The following is a 24,600-nucleotide window of genomic DNA, read 5'->3' as shown; positions in this document are numbered from 1 at the left end:
TACAGTTGTACAGTATCGATTTGTCCACCACTATCCATGATACCGTCTCTATGTGTGTGAAGAAATAACAAACACCTATTTATGTTAATGTATGTTTGTTAAATGACTTCTCTGAAAGCATTTGTGTTTTCAATTACATTTTTTTGGGAATGCTGATTTGTTTTAATAGGCAGCGCTTCATGTTTAAAGAGTGTTATTGGGAATTCACGGCCGACTCGCTTACACATTTATGCTCTGTTTCTATTTTTGCCCGTGCACTTCCATAAATGTGTTGTGCTGCTTTTAAACAAGCAGTAATATGAGAGAGGGTCTTCGTTAAATCTGATTATACAGTAAATACGAGCACTGGTGCCTGTCTGCATCATTGTCACAGGCAAGTGTAGACAATTGATTTCCTATGCATAAGGCCGACATCTGGTCTTCATTATCGAGAGGTTGAAATTCAAAACAAACTCCAACGCTTGTCTTCATTTAAATGACTTTATGAATATATTTATTAAAAAGCTTTTCACATTTGCAACATCTTAGTATTTTCTTCCCTTCTATCCATCTATCGATATCCCCCCCAACAAATGTGCATGGAGCTCCTGTACGCATGAGCATTTCTTTTAATATTAAATTCATTCAACCATTTTTATTTTTTTTTTCAGATAAACAAATAAATCAATCACTGAATATTTCCCAGAAATAACTTGATCTATTATTGAATTTGGTATTTTTTGAAAATGCCGATGTCGATATGCCAAATATCGGTGTCAATAATTGGCTGGAGCTGAATAGGTCCGTGCTTAAAAAGATTACCACTATGCATTTTATTAAACATAATGACTTTGTACACTATGATACAAAAGCATTAATTACAAATGAAAAAGTAAAATGACTTTGCCCGCCAAATTTTAATCTGCACAAATTAATAGCAGAATAACGATTTTGGCGACAATTTAATTCAAATATGAATATCTGAATTTTCAGTGGAGCTTTTCTTCCATACACTGTAATAATAATAATAAGCATTACTATGATATTTGTGTGGTCCCCCACCCAAAGATCCACTCGGTTGAACAGCATTAAAAAAAAAGTCCCTTCTAATTTGCTGTGTATTTGATTAAATATAGGCAAATGCATCATCATTAAGATAAGAGTGAATTATTTTAGCGTTTTAGTAAGGCTATGCTATGCATGTGGCACGAGAAGCTGTTAAAGAAGTGTGTGAAACCATTTTGAGTCTGCCTGGATGCGACACTTAAAGGCGTTATAAGTGACGTATGTAAAATAAACATATTAATCATTGCGAAGGCACATTTGTCTAAAACGAAAACAAGTGAGCTAAGAGCACGGGCAAATACTGCTGGGCGGACGATTTCAATTGAGTGCCGAAGAGGCGAGCAGGCCAGCGGCACAGTCACTAACAAGATGGCGGGGCTCTGCAGCAGAAAGACTAGTGAGCTCTGTCCAGCGAGGCCAGACCAAAAAAAAAAAAACCTCTGTGAGCTGCTGATGGCACCCAGATGCCAAGTATCACAGTGATTTGGAGCATGTCCATTCCACAGGGCGGGGTGGACCCAGTGGCGCCCCCAGCTCCCTTCACCTAGAACATCCCTTTTGCTCCGAACAATAGAATCGCTGCCGCCCAGACAGAGCTGCAACACTGCAGTGATAAGGGAACAGGAAGGAGGGAAAGCAAGGGGGGGGGGGGGTGCACATAAGGTAGAAACACCTGCCCCTTCTTTTGCTGCGGCAGACATTTGTGGACGTTGCAGCAGCAGAAGGGGGACACATGCACATTGAAAGGATTGAGCCGGCTGAGGGCATCTCAGGACGCTGCCTTAACATGGGCGAGGGAGGATATAGCTGGAGGGAGGACAGCGCCCCAACAAAACCACACTCGCTCACATGTTGCACGCTCATATCATGAATATTGAGAAGAGGGAAAGAGTGCAATATGTGCAGCGTCTACATGCAACAGTTACATCTGTAGGCACACAATGCAAGCGCAACCCCGTAACATAATAAATAAACGTCAAAACAGCCACGATCATTTTGGGCTCTATTTTCATGACTAACGTAAATTCTATGCTGTGCTTGGCGTTACTCGGCTCGGAGGTGGGCTACACCTGCTTTTGGTAATTTCGTGCACTTGCATATATCTTTATTGAATACAGAATGAGCTTGTGAAAGGAGTTTCAACTCCCACATCTCGATGGGGGAGACAATGAATCAGAGTGGACCATGTGCTGCCTTTCCATTGTGGAGGAAGCCAACTGGAGCGGTGGCCATATGGTGATATCCCCCGAACCCGTTGGTGGACATCAGCAGTGAGGGATGCAGACCAGGTGAAGAAGGGGTCCTCTCAGGCCTCTTTTGCATGTTAGATTACGGACGCATCTGATGGGTACCAGCTGGCCAACTGGAATGTAGCATTGGTGGTCGGTCAGGCAAAAACTTGGACATGGGCAGAATTTGGTGAGGCCATGGAGAATGACTTCCAGATGGCTTCAAAGAAATTGTGGTCCACCATCCGATGTCTCAAGCAGTGTGACATCAACCTGGTGATCTCAACTTGGGATGTTATGAATCAGTGGTCCAAATACTTTGAAGACCTCCTCAATTCCACCTACACAAAAGGAAGCAGTCTGGGGACTCTGAGGCAAATTCTCCCATCTTTCGGTTCAAGATTAGTAAGGTGGTTCATAAGGTGCTTGGTGGCAGGGCTCCAAAAGTGGAAGTCCCAAAAGGCTGTTGATGTTGTGGACCTGACCCAATCGACAAGCCACTGCAACATCATGTAGAATTCGGGGGCAGTGTCTCTGGATTGGCAGACCGAATTGATGGTCCCCTTTTTTAAGAAGGGGGGCCAGAAGGTGTGTTCCAAATAAAGGGGGTTCACACTCCTCAGCGTCCTTGGTAAGGTCCAATTGGAGATGATGAAGTTGAATCTCAGATTCAGAAGGAGAAATGTGGTTTTCATGCTGGCCGTGAAAGGGCGGTCCAGGGAAACTTCCTCTCCTACCTCAGCAGGGTCCTCCAGGGTGCATGAGAGTCTGCCCAACAAGTCTCCATGTGCTTTGTGGACTTGGAGAAAACATTTGACAATGACCTTCAGGAGGTCTTGTGGGTGCTCCAGGAGTGCAGGGTACCGGACCCAACCAAATACGGGCTGGTCGTTCCCAGTAAAACCAACGTCGGAGTTTTGTCCCCATTGCCTGCAGGAGGTCAAATCCGTTTCCAGTCAGGGTAAGGTTCAGCAAAACGATACGGTAACGATGCTTCATCGGGGACTCACAACTGAAATGATTGTCCATAAGTCTCAACGTTTGTCTGAGACACGCATGTCGGATCCAAATATCCAATATATCCCTGCAGATATAACTGAGGTTGGCATAAATTGAAAAATTCACTTGTACATGAAGGTATGATACTGAATATATAATCAAAGCAGATGTGAGTTTGGCAAGACAGAACCTCAAATTTCAAATATCTGCCTACGATTGGCTGGCAACCCAATTCAGGTTTCGTTGGTTGGAGGGAAAAACATCGACAGGATCTTCTGACACTGAAAAATGGAAAGTCGGCTCTGTGAGCTTGCACACATCCAATTTACTGTTAACAAATGGGGTTCCTGCACGATAACTACGGATAGTTAAGGTACAGTATTTGAAGGTGTCACTCCTTGCTGTAGAAGACGGCACAACGTGATCAAATGGTTTTTGCATCATTCTCATATTATGGAGGTTTGCACTGTACACATTTTCATGCAAAGCTTTTTTGCTGTTTTTGTTGACGATTGTATATTTTCTGTCTGTGGTATCACTGTATTGACCATAACAAACTTTGACTGCCGGAAAAACCACTAAACATTCATTCATTTTCTGAGCCGCTTATCCTCACGAAGGTTGCAGGAGTGCTGGAGCCAATGACAGCTGTCATTGGGCAGGAGGCAGGGTACACCCTGAACTGGTCGCCAGCCAATTGCAGGGCACATGGAAAGCGATAACAGCCGTACTCACAATCACATCAAGGGGCAATTTAGGGTCTCCAATGAATCCATGTTTTTGGGATGTGGGAGGAAACCGGAGTGCCCGGAGAAAACCCACGCAGGCACGGGGAGAACATGCAAACTCCACACAGGCAAGCCCATTGTGCCACTCACTGCTAAACATCCATTTATAATTTCAATGATCTTTTCTACCATGTCAGATTTAAATTAATACAGTTTTGTGACAGAAAACTGACATTCTGACTCAGGATAAGGTAAAGTTTGTATAAATTTCACTCATTTTGGAAAAACAATTGCTGGGTTATCCCAAAAGGACTTTTAGCATGTTTACTTTCCAGGAATGACAGAGTTTAAATTGGGTTTTAACATCGACTTGACAGCTCGCAAATCAGTTAACATCTGGAAAAAGATACATTTATGAAAACTCTAAAATGAGAGTCTGCAATGGTTGACATAACTGACTACATCCAATTGCTTTCGGACTAGAAATCCAAAGCCTCGATGTTAGCTTTATTTGTATAGTCACACGCTTCACTCAATCATCAGGAGCTCTCATAAGCTTGTGTGTTGTTACTGCGTGATCACTAACCTGCTCTGGTCATTCTGGATCAATGTTCCTTACGGCCACATCCTCACAGTCGAGCTGAAACTGTAGAATTATACGCCAAAAAACAGATAAGTGGCGTGGAACGGTATCCTGTTTCGTATACATGTCACAAGTACTCTTCAATGGCCACAGTAAAGTAAAAGAATAAAGAGCTGTGAACACATGCTCATTGCATTCCATCACAAAAAATGAACCCAGCACCAATCCTGTTGAAATGCTGCAGATCACTCAATGATTGTGATTTACGCAAGAAGAGTCGGAAACAAAAATGTGCTTTTGTGAGAGCTGATAACAGGGGGACAAAGAAATGAAGATACCGAGATCACAGACCAATCATAGAAACAGACGTTTGCCTCAAGACACATTTCGTTGCACATGACAATAGTTTTGGGAGAATTGAGCACTGAGGCAATGATCCTGAATGACCCACGCTGGCTGACTTCAGCGAAAAAAAAAAAAAAAATGAAATGTGGCTCATGTTCAAAACGCTGCTGATGCTCTCACCCAACAGGCTAGGTACATATTACACCTTTTCGCTGATTTCAACATCAGAAATCCCATTGTCAAACGGCTTGGCGCACCACGCAATGAAAACGTGCACACGAAGATCTACTGTCCTGTGTATCTTTTGCACATGTGGCAAATTGTTGGAGGTGTGTTGCGTTGGTAGTGACAAAGGACGGTGATTGTATGAGGTCAAACACACATGTACCGAGCTTTAAGTGTCATGCTCTCAACAGTACTTTGTGCTGCTCTCAAAATTAATCAGATAGCCATGGGGATGGAAAAGTCATTAATACTTCAATTAAAAACCGAGTCTTATGATATGCCAATGTGATGCAACATATTTCTGCTTCTACATACATTTTTGGGGGCTTTTTCCGAACATTACCATATGTACAGTGTGACTATTTGGACGCTACTTCAAGAAACGTCACTAACAGAGACGTTTCTCGAAAATTCCTTCTTTATTTATTGTGCCCATGAATGTGGCACCATTTGCCATATCACCCCACCCTGTGTGGACGGACATCCCTCCATCTGAGTCACGTGCCCTTCATACCCACATTCCTCTATACCCCCCCTCCCCCCACCCTGCCCCTCCTCTTCCACCCAGCACCCCACATGCTGTGCTTGGCTCTGGGTCCAAACCCCTCCATAACCCGAATGAAACCCAATTCCTACATCGCGCACCCCCCCCCCCCCTTCGATCACTCACTGTGTGGCCGGCTCAAATTAACATTCCCTGTCATCATCTTGTGTTGCTCAATAAATGACGGCGTTCCTTCTTTGTTGCGCTTTGCCTCTTTCCGCCATCTTTGTTCAGTTTCTCCTCGGGTTTGTTTTACGATCAGGAGATGTGTGAGTGCCCCTCGCAGCTCCCAAGAACCCAACCCGTGCACATCACAGCAAAACGTCACAAGTTAGGGTCTCAGGGAATGAGAGAGGTACAGATTGTTTGTGTCTGGCCCTGCTTATGCAACTTGGGCATAAAATCATCCTCCAGAAGACTATGACTGTGACTGAAGCAGACAATGGCTCTTTCCTTTCTCGCCAGATCTTCGCTTTACTGTACTCCCTTTTGGCACTTGAACTCATTAAGTTCGATCCTGCATACGCCACAATACTTGCTTTCGTTTATTAGCTATGTAATATGTCGAATTACATTTTATGCAGAAGGTACAAACCGATGAAGGCAGCGAGCCGCAAGCTGACAAAAAGGCACGCTTTTGAAACTTGCTGTAAATGACTGCAGTCACCGCTGAATGGCCATACACACCCAGACAGAGATTGCTCATCACATGACATTCATGAGAATGGCTCTGCTGCTTCTGCATAATCGAGCTTCTCTGTCGCTGAAAAAGCTTGGATCGAGTGAAGCATAGGATGTTACTCCATGAAGCCCGCAAGCATGCATACTTGCAGGTGACAAGAGCATCACAAAAAAAAATCCCCACCCTCACCCCCAAAAATAAATAAATAAAAATAAATAAATAAAATCTCTACTGACGAGAGTCAGGGCTCCTCACCCGTTACTGTTTTTATGTGTCTCCAGAAATGCAAAGCTTTTGAGCCTACACAGCCTCCACGTGTGCCATCATGCATTTCACGAAGGGGAGAGCCTATTCCACACAGAATGGGATGTGAGCTTGACGAGGGCCGATGAAGTATAGGCGACAACTCACCCAGCAGGCTGCTGTCTCGATGGCGGCCGCAGTCATCTCTACGTCTCTCTCCACCGGTAAAGCCTAGCAGAGGAAGGAAAAGGATGTGGCCTGACGGAATGGAACGAAAGGCATCTATATGAGTAGAGAACGCCAGAGAGAAAAAATAAAATGAGCGCCGCTTGCACGGGCTTTGTCGAAAAGGATGAGACTAGCACATGAAGCTGCTATAGCAGATTGCTGCTGTCTAGCCGTCTGCCGCTCAGACATGCAGGACTGTACCATGTGCAGCCAGCCAGTGAGACAGCGAGAGCGAGAGCGAGAGAGGGAGACAGAGAGAAATACAGCTAAAAGGGTTAGATTAGGTGAACAAGAAATAATGTCAAAGTTTACCTTTCAAGAAACCAAGCCAGAATGAGATGATGGAAATGTACAAACTATGGGACAAAGTTTCTTTTCGAATCATGAAATGAGAAGCAGCGTCAACTATAGACAACTGAATTGACTTATCGGATAAGATTAGTAAAGTAGTCCTCTGCGATACTTCACGGTTGGCAGATAAAAGCAGACAGGAACAAAGAGTAGATCAATGAATCCATGCAGCTATTGCAAAATACATGACAACTAATGAATCAAAGCAAGGAGGCAGCACGGAAACCGAGTCAAGAAATGAAAATCTTTTGTAGGCAGGCTAAGTTGACAGCCGAAGCAAATGCGGCCAGAAAGGCATGTCCACATTCAAACAATCCACTAAAGTACCCATGTGGCCAGACTTGCATCTTTTTCCTAAATTACAGCTTTACATCAGTCCTAAACAAACAGAATTCCTCTTCACAAAATGAAGAAAAATACAAAAAACATGACTAATGCCTGCTGCTGTATGTTCCTCCGATCCTTTCCTCTCCATGTAACTTTACATCAGTGTTTCTCCCCTCACTGCATGTCTCACACTTTTTTTTTTTTTTTTTCCTGATGTCGGTCTGTCTTGCAATACACCTCTATAGTTTGTTCCCTTCCCCTACGGTTAGAGATTACAAACGCAGGTCCCCGAGGCAGCAAAACTAGGGAGCCTCTCCATTCTGCCGACAACATTGAGCATCAATACAGCCCAAGAATAGAAGGAAAAGAGAAATTCATCAACTTTCATTTCCTCACAGCTGAAATCACTTTAAGACTCAAAGGGCCTAATATATGCAGCAAAGGAGCGATAAAGAGAGGAAAAAGAAGGAGGGACAAAAAGAGAGAACGAGAGCATGCAGAAATACCGCAGGAGACAAAAGAAAAACATGGAAGGATACATTTATCTGACAACCCGCTCCTTTTTTCATTTCAGAAATGAAAAAAAAAAAATCTGAATCCTTCCCCGATCAAAAACTCCGGTATTCTGTTCCTGTCTCTCGCTCCCTCTGTGTGTGAGAGTGAGTGCCTAATACAGCATGCGTGGAGGAAAGGAGGGCGGGAACATGACGGAGAACGAAGGGAACAGCACTGAGAGATGAAAGGAGGGTGCAAAAGAGAGAAAATGTAAAAATTCCCTAAGCGCTAAAGGGAAGGTATAGCTGCAAGTTGGATGTGGTGGTTTTAAACTGTAGCAATATTAAGTGCTGTAAATCAGCAGCGAGGGCTCATGAAGCAGACAAGATGGTAGAGGACCAGGACGAACCAGGAGATGAGGGAATTTTGGTCACAGGGTTCCTATGACGGACAACATTTGAGGCCGACATCAGTGACGGCACAAATACTGTATGCTGTCCCACAGATTTACAAATACTGGATTTTGAAAGCTGTCATTAGAAATGATGCACAAGTGTACATACATTTGGGGGGAAAAAAACAGTTCTCACTTCGGCTACAGTAGATTGTAGGGTGTCATATAACACGACATTTACAAAAACAATCTGTGGAGATTCTGACGATGTTTTGTTAGCCTTACAACTATTATCACCTAAACTTAGCTCAGCTACTGTTTATAGAATTATTAAAAATATGTAGACTTTAGATTCCAAAAAGTGGGGAGAGGATGTGTGCTGAGGGACTCTTAAAGTAGTTCCCGATTACCACAATCTCACACAAACATCATAATTATGTGTAAGTAACTATAGTAGAATCACATTGACTGTAAGTGACTCCTCGCTCACTTACACTGCAAACGACTGCCCCGTACAGTGGGCCCCTGCTTCTTTCTGGCTGAAAGAACTCGACGACCCCCCCACCCCCACCCCCCTCCTCCCCACCTTCATCGAACCCGGTGGCCTTGAGACAGAGAGCGAAGAGTTTAAGTGGAAACACCACAGTCTTTCATCATCATACCACTCCCTGGACTGCACATCTGCACACAGCAGCCCACCACGCTACGATACATCCTTCGAACTGTTTCAGTCTTTGGATTTGTTTAGATAAAAACCTTTTATAGGGGAATATGTTTAAATGTGCCTTTGTAAGATAGAATTGAGGGGGAAAATTGTCCACTGGGAAGATTCACAGTATTACAATCCAAAATATTAAAGAAAATGGAAAGCTCCTTTGTGACCAGAACATTAAGGTAATTTAACAAAGATCAAAAAACAAAAACATAATTCCCTGTTATCGAGAGCATGATAAGACTCGGATTGTGTGGCTTTCTCGGTTTGACTGCATTAAAAGTTATTACTGGCTCTTTGAATCACACCATAGGAAATATGTACATTGTTTTGGTTAAGTGAAACTGACCATTGCACATAATTGGGCGCCAAGACACAGTTCTTCCCCCTGCGGCTGTATGGTGGTTCCCCTCAGTTGCATCTTTTTCATTAGACCGGCCCACAGAACTTGCTGGCTGTAGCATGTTGTTGGTCCTGTGCCTCAAACCCCACATTTTCTTCCTCTTTTAATTTCCTTACTTTCATTTGCGTCCTGACAACACACACACTTTGGGTACTTTTAAGGCAAAATATGCTAATTAAATAAGCGCCTATTGTAAATATATTGATAATGTGTAAAATGTATGTTTCCCCAGGTAAAAGAATTCTTGTGAAGTGAGGCGGTTCCTCAGGGAAAGCTAGGAGGCTGTACAGTTATCTCCTGTGGTGTCACTCTGAACTATACAACCTACTACCTCACCCTGCGGACCACTGGAGTAAACTGCAGCAAGAATACACCAAAGTGCTCAAATAGGCCATCGTGTACAATTGTGTTAAAAATGATTGAAAATCATTTCGATGTTAGTTCCAGAGAGAGAACAATTTCTCTGTTAACCAACTGTTCTATCAAAATTAGAAAATACAAGTGTAAATTTTAAATAAATTATGACCAATGTTTTGCTACAGTATATTGACCTCACGGCCTCATTTAAATAGAGACTAAATTGTCATCACATCATCGTGAATTAAGGCCTGAACAGTGAGTGGATAAAAAGGGACACGTGAGACATGTGAGATGTGGTTGAAATGACCCTGCTCGCCCAACTTTCAAGGTCACTAAGGGACGCTGTGGTTTCACCTTGACACTTTCAAGAGGCAAGCAGAGCTTTGTATTCCAAATGAATTTTCATTATTTACGCTTCTTGTCTGTACTTTACAGTATGAGCATTTTTAGAGACAGTCGCTGTGCAGTTGTTGCTTCTGCCAAGCAGACACATACCTGTAGATACGAGCTTGTGCAGCCTGTCACCACAAGTTCGGATCTACGGGTTTGTGGCAGCTGGCATGACCACTTCAGGGACACATGAAAGGATAAAGAACAATTCTTGAATCTGTCGACCGTAATGTTTCTATTTTTGTGCACAAGCGGCACCCTATGATCGCAAAAGGAAAAAAACTATGCTGAACTGTTGATATACAAAACCAGGTTATCTGATCTATCTTTGCAGACGTGAATCAGATGTTCTTATATTAAACCAAGTTGCACTAAACAGGACAGAGCTGATGTCTATAGTTTATGTAAAAATGACCTTTCTTTCGCGGTCTTGGATGTTATATTATATATTGCATGTTTCTTTGACAATGAAATGAGAAGTCACGATTATATATCATGTGAAAATGGGGGGAAAGAAGTAAGCACATTGATTAAAAAAGTGCAGAAAAAAAAGACATTGAATACTTAACATTTTTGAAATATCTCATCGCGGGAAATTACGCAAAGCAAATTCGTAGTCCTATAATAAGACTAAGAAAGGCTGAAAAAAGGAATACATGAAGTAGTGATGCAGAAAAAAAAAACATAAATGAATTATATTATTAAAACTAACAAGTACAAATGAACTCATGTATTATTAGGTATGGTATGTGTACGCGCACAATTTATATTGACGTCGCTACCTGTGAATATGTCTGAAAAATGTGTGGACAGAAAAGCAACCTACTGCAGCGCACACCAGATTGAGCCAGACAGACGCAAGTATTGCAAATGGCCAACATACCAACAGGGCACAGGCTGGACACTGAAGCTCAAACATCCTCCGGTGTCAAATGGACTCCGGCTTTGACATCCGACGAAGGCCAGCGAGTCAGCGTAAATCAAGAAGCCTGTAAGCAAAGAGAGAGTGTCACAATTTGACAGTAACACTGTAATAACCGTAAAGTCCAACATTCACAGACAGAATACCACTGGATCCAAAACTTTATAACACCTCATTTCAAACAGTTAAATCACCTCGGGCACTGAAAACTACAAGCACCAAAAACATTTTACTAACGACATCAAATTAAACAGCCAAATAACACGCAAAAGCAATAAGAGAACTGCCTCTCGTTTATCCTTGTCACGCCCAGTTGTTCAGTCCCCATTTTCCGGGCTAAAAAAATCCTTGAATTGGTTAAAAAAAAAAAAAAGAAAGAAAGAAACGGTATGGCAAAAGGTTCTAACTGGTAAGATATGGATAAGGAGGAGTCGCAGAGCTGGCCACAGAGAAAGTGGAATTTGTGACTAGGCAAAGGGTGGTGTTTTTTTTTTTTTTTTTTGTGCCTCATTTTGCATGGCTCTTTCGGAGCCCAGCAGGATTCTTGGCTGCAGCTCTGTCTCTCCTTAGTGCAGCAAAACTTGGATACATTCCTTTGTCTTTAAGAATGGGAAAAAAAAGTAATAAGACTTAAATTGAGAGATGAGACATGGCAAGAGTTAAAAGTGCATGGCATATAAGCGCGACAAAGCACGAGAAGCAAGAAAACAAAAGGTAAATACAATCAAAAATGAAGGTGGAAATTGTTTTTCTTACAAACATTATCTCCCCAGTACGAGCTGTAAAATATGCCTCCTCAACTACTACTTAAGCAGCAAAGCCAGCAGTCAAAGCCTTTTCAAATCTACGCCACGTAGTGAGAAAATGAGAAGCAAACACTTTTTCCCTCTCTCCAAAATGGCTGAGGGCCGGGCGAAAAGCAGCTCTGAGCATATGAGAGCAAGAGCGGTGCTCCCCGTCCCACGTCGGGGAGGGCTGGGCAATTCACTGAGCATCTCTCGCCGGTTTCCCTCTCCTCTCTCAAAATCTTTGTCCCATTCACATTGGACCAAGGCTGTACAGCTGGGCCACCGGGCCAGAAGAAACGCTGCAACTCTGCTTATGGAGGACTCATTGAGATTAGTATTTGTCCCTCATAGCAACAATCTGCCACCTTAAGTCTCTTCGAACGATTTGGGTTTCATGTTTTATTGTTTAAAGTCTGCTGAATGTCTCATAGGACATGAATATTTTAGGGATATTTAGATGAAGATATTCAACACAATGACATTTTCAACAATGCACCCATTAAGCTTACATTTTACGTTTTAAAAAGACAAAAGATTTTGAAGAACGCTGGTTTACATAAATTAAGCCTTCTCGAGAGTGTCCTGCTTTGTCATTAATACTAACGTCACTATTCCACTATCAGAAAGCATTTTACTCAGCGTGACTAAATACGACAACATCCAAAACTTTGGTGGAGTACCTTCTCCTGTATTTGTTGAAATCTGTAGTCTTGTTTGTCAACTTATTAGAATGCATGACTATTTTCTGTAACTCCGGTGGAGCAGCACTCCAGTGCATACCTATCCGGCCCAACCATCGTACATATAACGAATACATCACATTTTGAAATGTTATGAATTGAAGAACTGCACAGGACATTAAGTCTCCTGCATGCTAGTTTAGCCACAGCATGACAATGGGCTGCTGTCTGCTGTGTGGTCACCACTTGAATCTAAATGAACAGATTTGACTTTCAGGATATTGCCAAAAACTCTGTCACAGTGCCGCCACGGACAAGGGCCTCTCCAAAACAGAAGGTTGAAGAGAACAGAATCATTGACGTAGCCATGACCGCAATCCGTAAAGCCACTCACAGAGCCTGAGAAAGAGCGAACAAGAATAGCAGCTAAACAAAAGACCACATTTTTAGGGCAATGTAACATGAAGGGTAAAACAAACAAGCAAAAAAAAAAAAAAAAGGGAGTACATGAATGTGCAGAAAGTTGAATAGATTCATAGATTTACTACTACTTGTACTTTACCTTCATTAAACAAGGAGGATGTCATTTTATTTATGCTTATGGTGCATATGATTTAGGGTCATAGAGGTTCAAAGATCACACTTCAGCATCTACTTATCCCACAAGAACTCATCCTCCACTTTCCCTTTCAATACTAAAACATTTCCACTTTACATCCAAGGTTTGTCTTATTAGTACAATAAGAGATCTCAAAGTAACACCGGATCCTCTAGCTACAAAACACTGTAGGTACGAAAATATTACTGAGCCTCATCAATAAAGTGTCAGTTCAGGAAATGTAGGTATTATTGTTATACATTGTGTATTATGTCTTCTGGTTGGTACACCTACTTTTAGTCCAACAACAGTCCACAGGAAAGCCTAAAACCAGCCCAATAATTGACTGATGAGTCTCATTTTAATTTTTTTCTACGGAAATCACCTTGCATGGGATACAGCATGGACTTACTCCATTGTCAAGAAATCATAAATGTGTCCTTATCCCGCATAGTTATCTCCTATTTGTTTCTGAGCTCAAGGCATTTATTAAAATAATATTGTAATAAATTTTGAAAGAATTATGGGCAGAATTAGGCCCCCATGGGACAGGAACAAGTAGTGACCGAGTCCAATTATTTGGATATAGCAGGTAAAAAACGAGATAACCGCCTACGGTCCAGCCTGTCATCGTTTGGTGCTGCCTGCACAATAGGGCGAAACTGGTAAAACTACTGAAATCGCATCAGTAAGACTGCTGCATTGGAAATTACTGGCTGTGGGTAATTGCTATCAATAATCCAAGCTAAAATGAACAGTCAAGTTTGAGGACAGCCATTTGGGATGGTGTGCATTTTGAATTACCCTTGACTGTCATCAAACTACTTAATCCAATTGCTCTAATGCATTAATCCCAAAACATATGATCACCCAAGTTATAAAACCAGGTAAAGTAGTTTGTCGCGTTTTCAAGAAGTCTCAACCCACCTGAGAATGTATTCATAGGTTGCCAAGCACATGGGAAAAAAACAGGTGGGAATATATATATCTGATGATGTAATGAGAAAGCATCACACATACTGAAGGGCAAAGTAAAAAAAAAAAAAAAAAAAAAAAAAAACAGGGTTTTGGAAAATGAAAGGCTTGTCCAAGGTTTTAGAAAAGGCTGCACTTAGCTACCTAAAATTGAATTAGGATTTGGTAAAATGCCAAACTCCATTGGAAAACTAGAAATGTGTGGTCATAAATGCCTAAAGACTTCATTGGAAAAAAGAATTGCAGTATATGTCCAGCAACAGTTTCCATACAATTTTTGGTGATTTAATAAAACAGCAGTACCTCAAAGTTCAATCGCACATTTGTTCTGTGGTACAGGTCACATTTTGCTTTAGGCAGAAATTTAAATACTTTTAAAACAAATTTTCCCATTGACTTCAATAACAGCTGAACTAATTTGTTCCAGAGTCCAGCATGTATATTACAGTTTTTCCTCAATTGCTAAAGCACATCTCTTGAATCCTCCATCCATTTACTGAAGACCTTAAACATAAATAAACCAAACTACTGCCTCAAAATTTATCCTGAGTCAATCAAAATGAAAAATGAAAATGAATAGTCAATACACTCAACATAAAAAAAAGCAAAACACAGTTATCAGATTATAAAACTACAGAGATAATCAGTATCAGAGCAGTCCAATTACAATGGAAAATTGATGAATTGAAACACCTTTTACCTCACCTTCACCTTTTCTAGAGTCATACTGTGAACTGTTACGGTCCATAACGACAAAAGCAATTTGGCCTGCTTGTTCACATCTCTAAATCTTCAGACTCTGGTGCATAGAGTGAATCTGTTTAGGTTCGGTTGCTGGTTGGGCTGCACTTGTCGCAGTCCCGCTTCCCTCATTGTCAAATTGCGGAAAAGCACATGGTTGACGAAAGCGGCCCGTGTTTGAATTAAAATACTGTACAATCTGTCATTTTTCTTTCTCTTCCACCCCCTCTCTACTCTTCCACCAGGACCATCTCTTTCTCTCCCTGCCTCCATCCGTAACAAAATTTCAACCAAGCTTATACGTACCTGAATCTGATACCTGTCTATTGGTTTCTTCAAATCATTAGCATCAAGTGTGATCGATTTGGAGTTGTTCTGTTTTGTAGACAGTTGTGGTTTAATTTAATTTCACTTTTGCCACCTGTGCTTATCATTTTTCAACACAAACGCATCAGAGTGTAAAATGTGATTTAGTGGGTGGAAATATGTTAGCAATTTGTGTCTCACAAGGCGAAAAGCGATTTGGGTTCTATTAAAGGAGTGACAAATTCAATGAAATACTAGAGTCAACGGAACAGGCAATGTATTAAGTAACATTTCAACATTTTCTCATTTCCTACTTGTCATACAAGTTCAAGCAGAACTTATGCAATCAAATATTAATCAGTTAAAACTAAAACTCTTAAAAATCCTCTTAAATTTAATGAGGAAAGGAGTGACAACAGGTGCATCACTGATGGACCTCTCAAATCTTATACTTTAATTGTATCTGTTACAGAGGTATAGAATGAAACTGATGACCAAAGTATAGTAAACTTTTTAGACTTTACACCAATCTGATTGGCCAGATCGGTAGGGGCTGACAAATAGCGTTTTATCATGATCCACTTTATTGTCATAATTTGTCGATCCGATCAACAACATCATTGATCGCCTCCACAAAAGACATTTATTCCTCATGTCCATCGTCGACAGTATACTTTAAACTAGAACCTGGTTTATTTTTAGCCTTGTTGCATAACTTTTAATGTAGTACTGTAAATATCTGCTAGCTAATAAAGTTATTTTAAAAAATAACATGTCAGCGCTGTGGGACAGACAACACGTAATGCCCAGATGAGAGCACGAGACAAAATTGGTCTTACGATTCCAATTTCTCAGACTACTGCAATAAAATCTTGTATTCCGATGCCACTGCATCCCGTCTTTTACGATCACTAGGCTTAGGCCTGTCAACTCAAATGCAAAAAGATACACTCGTCACTACAGCCACGACAACAACAATGGATCATGGCATGTATATTACAAGAACAAAATGGAGGAAAACCTGTGGTGGTTAAATCTTTACTTTAAATGAAGGGTAACTTGACGTACGTTCATGTACAGTTAGCATGATACGGGTCGCAAGCAGGCACAGAATGTATTGTGGCCTAACAAGCTAGTGCTAGCCCTAACCGGCGTTCTGTCATATCATGCGTTCAAGTTGAAGTAATTTGATTACAATACAGTAATTTAATTACAGTAAGTTAATACCCATAATTTCTGTCATGTTGTAATGTTGGTTTGACCTGACTGACTAGAATACATGACCTGACAAGATACTGTATTTTTGAAGATACAAAGAGAACACAAGTATATCCAGTTAATGAGCAAAACAGACGCATTGCTCCATTGTGTGATCGGATTGGTGAACGGTTATCCCTTCTTTTTTTTTTTTAAACTCGCTGATCGTGATTGGCCCCAAAAATCCTGATGATATAAAGGCTAAAAATGTACTACTTTTCAATGTCCTTTGTTCACAAAACGCTGCTGAGCCTCCTATCGAGTCACTAGCAATGGATCACAGAGAGGAAGTAGAAAACATTACCAGTGTTGATCATAGGTGACACGTGTATTCAGTAACACCCGACAAAAGCACTTCGACCTTATCAGAGTCATGCCAGTTTAGAAAATGCTAGGATTTAAATACTCTTATCAAGACAATAGCTGTATCTTGACACTGTAACTTTGCAGATGGTAAAAATTGTTCCATATAATCACAAATCTTGGAAGTGAAGCCCATAAAATGAATTGGTAATTTTTTGCTATGGTCCTTGGAGAGAAACAAATAAAGTAGAAATGCAGCACAGTATTATTACAACTTCTATTTGTTGCCAACTAAACTTCCCACAACTTTTTTGTGATACTTTTCTAAATAATGAGCATAAAACTTGAAAAAAATAACCTTTCATACCTAGCACTGAAATGTTACTTGCAGAACACACAGAAAATCTAATCCTACTCCTATCTCTGCCTGTGAAGCACACTACTGCCACTTGCTGTTCAAATAAAGCCCAGATGAAAAGTTTGATGGCATCAACCTATTAATTAGGGAAAAATGTCATAACCTCATCAAACTTGAAAGAAGAGTCAGTTTACAATTTTGGACCCATGTGGAAATCTGCTGTATAAAAGCATCGCTACAAAAACAAACAAACAAAAAATTCTGCGCTCTGGTCATTAAAAACATTGTGATGTTTCCTTTTATAGCTCATATCCATGTGGAAATGGAAAAAGTCAATAAATGTTGCCTTTTGTCCAAAGTACAATCCTCTAGTTCCCATAGTCAATAAAATGAATTAATTTAAGAATGAAAGTGAAATAACGACCTACTGTAAACTGAAAGACGACTAACTCATTAAATGCTACACCAGCCATAAATATCAGTATCCAAATGTATTTGATACACAATAAACTATTACAGTTATAAATAAGCAGAGTTCTTGCAAAAACATTTGTGAATTGTTCAGTCCCCTTTGTTACATTGACAGGATATGTTGTCTTTAGTCAAGCTCTGTGAAGTCACAGACATTTGGGGGTGTTTACAATGAACTTGGCAGAGAAGTCTGTTTGAGCAGTCTGTGTGGGAGGCCAGTGGATAAATAGTATTCTAATATGTATTGCGACCGAGGGAAAGTACCAAGCCTACATTGAGTTGGTTAAAGTAACAGCCAGGATCTAAGGAGCAATAGTATTTATTACTGCTTTATTACTCTTCTCAATCAAAGATCTTTAGTTCATTATGTTTCTTTCATCTTGAATGTATTTCCCTGCTTTCATCTCACCCATCTTTTGCAGTTGCTTGTCTTGACTGTTCCCTCCTCTCACTTCCCCTCTCAAATATTCTGCTCACGCACAACTGCGGCAGCGTTTCTCCAGTCCTCCCATTAATCCGCACCACAGACATCTTGGTCCACTGTCTGGGCCTGTAAGAGTCTGGCCCGTTTCAACAGCAAGTGCTTACTGCTGGCAATACAGTACATTGAATACCTCATATAGTAAGTCCACCTAGATCACGCAAATTAGAAAAAAAAGGGCGTCCATAGTCATAGTTTATGATCTAAATAATACTCAAACCCCAACTCAACCTGCATGTTCAGTAATGTTCCACAGGTTTGCTCCTTAATTCAAGAAAAAAAAAAGTCCTGCCATCAATATTTATGAGTAACTAAATTAAACACAATAACGGCTTGCTGATCTTCTTTTGGTTTTTACATTATTGCCTCAACACCATCATAAGTGCAACAGCCGATTTGGATGTTTCTCTTGAAAACTGTCAGTCATCTCATAGATTCATAGGTATACAGATGTGGTACCTATATTCACCAGACTAAAGTACATATATTTCCATAATATCACTGTATGTTTTCAGTGCGTAAAAGATTTTATTAGTGGCTTCATTCAGTCAAGTGCACAAATTCCCTGAGTACAAGCCACTCAAAAAAAATCTACGTAATCCGCTTCCCAACTGTTTAAATTGAGTTAACAACCCAAAATCTGCAATAACTTTTTAACGCTCTATCTGTACCTATTAACACCCCGCAGGATAGCCTTATAAATGTTCTTGCTGTCCAGAAACAGGGAGGTGGACCATAAATTCTCACTGTGAGAGGCCCTGTCTATAAAATACCAAAATTCAACGTGACTTGATAATTCAGGATAAACGTTCTATGGACCCAAAAGTCAATATAGAAGAAGGCTTTGTTCTTACAACTCTTAACACCGAAAAGAAACAAGTGTAAACAGATATCCAGTGTTCACTTCAAATGCAACACATGAGTCGGCTCAGGTGTAACTGCACTTAGGCTGCAACCATTTTTTTTTTTTTTTAAAGAATGTTTGAAGACACGGGAAGTCATAATTCTCTTTTGGCCACTATTTTTGGCGTGGTAACCGTTAAATCAAGAGGAATAAGTCAAACAAGCAAAGTACAAAGAGAGAGTTAAATGACTTATAACAGGTGGCCCATGGATACCTCTGAGAGGGGATTGAGAGAAGAACGCTCACAATGACATAGCAGGGATAACGCGGGAGGAAGAAAAAGCTGTAATTGACTGCACTACTTTTTCTGTTCTAACTCCGATAATTAACTCAAAGAATGCAGTCAAACGATCCATATTAACACGTTATGATATATACAGGAAATTAAACTGACAAAGCCCATTAGGGAGAGGAAGCATGTCATCATAAACACAAAGTCATCTTGAAATGCTTCTTGCTCCCACTTTTCTCTTGCACACACAGTGAGGAGGAGAAACAACAAACCCAAACAAAATTGGATTTTGGCCATCATCTTTGTGTATCCCTAAACGCTTTGTGATTTCTTCCTGATATCATGGGTAGGGTAAAAACAATAATAATAATAAAATGTAAAAAAAAAAAAAAATCCACAGTGCTTAGAAATTGCTCACAATGCCGTATCAGCCACCCTCCTCATTTAAAGTTTCTTTCACCCTCTACTTCGACCATTTCAAACCCGTATCAACCCCCCCCCCTCTCTCTCTCTCACTCTCTCATTCTCTCCCTCCCTTTCCCTCTCATTCATTCAGCTAATTTTGAACTCATTGGTAGACGGGCAAAGAGGGTAGCTCCATGGTTACCTGGCACCAGGCCATCTCATTACACTGCCAATTGATTCTGGCCTGCTGCCATGTCCACTGCCCCCCCACATCCACCACAACCCCACACACCATCCACCATCTCTGCATCCCAGACTGTCTGCAGCACAGAGGGGATTTCAACACACAGGAAGGGTAGAAAACGCTTGACAAACATACAAAAAGCTCAGCTTACACTCCTGTATGGCTAACTGCAACAGCAATTTACATACAAAGTGTACTGAAAGCTTTTTTTTGGAACAAAAGGTGTGTTACAGTTTGGAGTCAATTCAGTGTGAATTCCAACTGTTGCTCTAACACCACCCACCCAGGCCATAACCTTATAAAGTAATAAGATTAAAAAAAAATTATTCAAACAATCAAAATTGTGTCAAATACACATTCCACGCTCCACACGACTGAAGCACAAAAATAATTCATAGTAGGAAGATTAAATGAAATAGATTGAAAAAAAATAAAAGATATAGTTTATGCATTGCATGCTAGTGTTTGAACAATTCCTAATTCCTTTATTTTTGGTGTTTCAAATCTCGGCTTCGTCTGTGAAAACTACATTAATAATAGCTGTAACCAACATGAAAACCAAAGAGCGGGTTAAAAAAAAAAAAAAAAAAAAAAAAACAATCACGAAGCTGAGACTATGTGGAAAATCAATCGTAGCCATTGTAAAAACATTGCCGTTAGTTATTTGGAAAAGCCTGCTGAAAAAAGGGGCCACTGCTGTACTGAGTAAGAGACGTTAAAAGAGCCGAATAAAGAAAACAAAATATACTACTTGGGCTGTAAAAAACACATACCCGCAGACAACAGTTGGGCAAATCAGCAACAGATGGATATGGATAGATGAATAAGATATACAATGGATTAAAACTAGTTGTAAATGAATGAACAAAAGCCACAGGTCTCTTGAAATTGCATTCCTTGTAAGGATACATTGAGCAAATACGATGTGATTTCTAAGTTTTGGTTCAGTTTCATATTTCCATAAAATATATTGGGACAGATCATAGACCAAACGGAATCCTTATATGGTGTTCTTAATGATTCTGCTGTCTACTACAAATTATTTTCTCCAACTTGGAGAGAAAGTCAATGTCTCGTGAGTCATGACGCCCATCGAGAATCAGGCAGTAAGTGGAGGACAGCTTCAAGCACTTTTTCAGAGCATCTGTCTGGGTGACTCAGAGTGGTACAGTAGCTGCCCGCTCCTCCTGCCACAACTAACAGATGCCGGGGTCGTGGCCTCTTGTGCCCTGGGGATTTTAGGGGAGCACGAGTCAAAAGGATCATAAAGCCAAACGACAAGAATGTCTACAAGGCTTTCAATATTATCTACATCTCTTCAAATTTTAACGGGAAAGACAGGCTGATGTAGCCCGAAAAAGAGCAACTTGATGACCCGCGCTGGCTCGATTAACCATCCCATTGAATGATAAGGAATTTGATGCTACTCTATAGTCATTTATTTCCCCAACGACTTGCTATTCATACTGTGGTGACTCATGTTACAATCCAACCTTTAGGCTGTGGTCATCCTGTTTAATTGTGGCCACACAAGAGTAGTGCTGAATTTTTAAAGTTGTACAAACAAAGGTACAAATAGTGTGTGCCACTATAATGTAACAATCAATGTGTCTCTCTGGGCACTTTCAGGTTAAGGTGTTTTATAGATAAAAGTTGTATAAATTTGAATAAGTAGACGATACACTAGTATAATACTAGAGGCCCCGTAGCTGGTTAGAGCACTGGTTTGGTAAGCCAGGGGTTGTGGGTTCATATCCCACTGGGGCCTCCACTCCCTGAGAAGGGTTGTGTCAGGATGGCATCTGATGTTTTTTTAAAAAAAAAAAAAAAAAAAAAATTGTGCCAAACATATATGTGTGTTCATCTGAGATGACACACTGTGGTGACCCCAAAAGGGACAAGCTGAAAGAAATGTACTATACTATATAAAACTTCCCCACGTGAACTTTAGAAGTAACTACATTATTTCGATTTTTTTTTAAATCTCTTGTGATTGCTGACTGGTATCCAACAAATACATCCAGTCATTTTCCATACTGCTTATCCTCTCTAAGATCATGGACGAGCTGGAGCCTATCCCATCTGACTTTGGGCAAGAATCAGGGTACACCCTGAACTGGTTGACTGCCAATTACAGGGCACATACTGAAGAAAGAAACAACTATTTGCTCTCTCATTCACAACCAGGAGCAATTAAAATTTTCAATCAACCTACCGTGCATGATTTTGGGATGTAAGAGGAAACGGGAGTACCCAGGGAAAACCTGCACAGGCACTGGAAGAACATGCAAATTCTATTACATTTACTTCAACTCAGCAATGGTGTGGGCATGTCCTAAAATTATATATATATAAATGCAACATTAATTGGATACGCTAAACTGCCCTCTCGGTGTTATTGTGAATGTGGCTGTTTGTCTCTATGTGCCCTGCGATTGGCTGGCAACCAGCTCAGCGTGTACCCCGCCTCCTTCGCGTTGACACCTGGGATAGGCTCCAGCACTCCCCGCGACCCTCGTGAGGATAAGTGGCAAAGAAAATGGATGGATGGATTTTTTTTTTTTATATCAATGACTCCTGTCCCTCACTGACTGACTGAATAAAGGCATTTTCAAAAGCAAGTCTGTAAAGGCTCGAGATTTGACTCCCCATCTTCGGGCCCCCTTTCTGTATGTGTGCATGGGTTGTTTAAGGACACAGTGAACCAGGCTACCCAATTGAGGGAAGGGGCCAGGCAAGGGGAGTAAAGACAGGACGGCCAAGTGGAAGAATTTTCGTGGAATCCAGAGAGCTAAAGCCTTCGTGTGAGGCAGAGGGTGGGTGGGGTGTGGGGGGGGGGGCTTTGGAAGAAAGGGAATTGATAGGTTGAGCTAAACATAGAGGGAGGAGCCTGTTGCCAGGGGGAGGGATCCCTAGGTTTGTTGTTAGTGGAGTGCAGAAGGTGTGCAAGTGCCTACCAATATGACAAAACTCAAAGTGAAGCTGTGATGTGTTTTTGTTGCTTGTTTTTAAATTTTTTTTTTTTTTTTTTTTTTTTTTTCAGAAAAGGGCTGACAAAAGAGATGATAGTTGTTTTGTTTCTTCTTTTAAACTTGAGATTCTGGCTAAGTTATGAGCAGGTATGCATTCATCCAGATTTGCAATAGATCCAATCACACCTTCACTCTGGAGGGATATGAACCTCCACAAGGACAGTTTCCTTTTGCCCCCTCCTACTTTACACCTCCCACGCCAGCCCTTGGTACCTTGTCTCCCCCTTTCCAACATCCCTCTCCTGTTGCTCCCCTTTCTGTGTGAGTGTGTCTGGGTCTTGCAGGAGAGGCTTTGTCTGTGAACACTGAAGCCTAGACCAGCTCACAGGGGCCAGATCCATGAATACCCACACTGTTAGAGCCGTTCTTTCACTTCACACCACTTTCTCGACTGAAATGCCTGAGCAGTGAGGTAAGAAATACACATACACACACACACACACAAACACACTTACACGAACCCACTAGACAGAAACTGAGTGAGTCATGCAGTGATGAAAAGCCAGTGTTTTGTGTGTGAACCCTCTCACCCTGGACTCACATCCTGAGATCCTTTCTCCTCCATCAGTCCCTGCCAAGTTCTCCCTCTAATTAAAGACTATTTGGTCCAATAGCCGTGGCCCAATCTCCCCCAGACCGTGCCTCATCTCCAGCACATACAAGTCCCAAAGAGAGTAGAGCCTCCATGGAATGTGAGCGATTAACAACTTCTCAGGGTTTCTAATTCCACTGTTAATGGTGTACTTAGTGTCAAGATCCATGCTAGCTTTAGAGCTTAAGGAAGACAGTCAACGAAAGCCAAAAAAATGTTGGTTGATTTTTATGATTTTTTTTGTTATTTAAGAGCTAATCATGTGTTCAGAAAATGCAATGGAAGTGTGACATCTGATGCCCCAGGAACTCTAAGGCTGGATCTCTACTACGTACTGTACTTGTTAAGCTGCACAAGTTGGCAGCACCTGGGGGAAAAAAAACGCATGGAATTGCTTATTGTCAGATAAGAATTAAATCTTACTTAAATCTGGATGAAAACTACATAAGATAGGAAATAGATATCAGTTAATACAGTCTGCATCATAAGCAGACAGATCAGATAACATGGTGATCAATGATATACGCCAACCCCCAGAATCTTTCCAAGAAACACTGATAACAAAACACTACTCCCAAAGTCAATTCTGTTCCATGCCATTCCATTTGCCAAGATGGTTATCATCACAAGGGTCACGGGCGTGGTGAAGTTTATCCTAACTGACTTTGGGCAAAAGGCAAACTACACCCTGAACTGGTCACCAGTCCGTCGCAGGACACATATCAACACCAGGTTGCCCACACCAGAGTCCGGCGTGTATACCACGACGCCATCAGTGAGGATAAGTCCATTATCTTCACGCTAAAAACTTGTACATAAAAACCCAAGAAAAAAACTAAAATGACAAAAAATTCTCAGGGGCCTAGGACAGTTGTCCCTTACCGTGAAATCCAAAAACATGTGTCCAATAAACCGAACAATGACGTGTGTGTGTGTGTGTGTGTGTGTGTGTGTGTGTGTGTGTAGGTGTGCGTACGTGGTGTAGATTTGTGTGTGTTTGTATGTGTGCGCGCTGGACGGAGAAGGTGA

General features: G+C 41.1%; 1 long non-coding RNA gene across 3 annotated transcripts in view; it reads right to left on the bottom strand.

The window, feature by feature from the left end:
• Positions 1–245: 245 nt before the first annotated feature.
• The window catches only part of LOC133492075 (uncharacterized), a 53,515-nt gene continuing 29,160 nt past the window's right edge, over positions 246–24,600 (bottom strand). For 2 of the 3 annotated variants that reach the window (XR_009792553.1, XR_009792551.1), the window contains 3 exons: positions 11,166–11,271; positions 4,587–4,646; positions 246–3,357 (listed from right to left, as the gene is read on the bottom strand). This is a non-coding gene — a long non-coding RNA (uncharacterized LOC133492075). The remainder of the gene's footprint in view (positions 3,358–4,586; positions 4,647–11,165; positions 11,272–24,600) is intronic. The other variant, XR_009792552.1, reaches the window with a different exon arrangement.

This window comes from Syngnathoides biaculeatus, chromosome 18 (genome assembly GCF_019802595.1).
Source record: "Syngnathoides biaculeatus isolate LvHL_M chromosome 18, ASM1980259v1, whole genome shotgun sequence".
NCBI classification, from domain to species: domain Eukaryota; kingdom Metazoa; phylum Chordata; class Actinopteri; order Syngnathiformes; family Syngnathidae; genus Syngnathoides; species Syngnathoides biaculeatus.
This window is presented reverse-complemented; position numbering and strand designations above follow the sequence as displayed.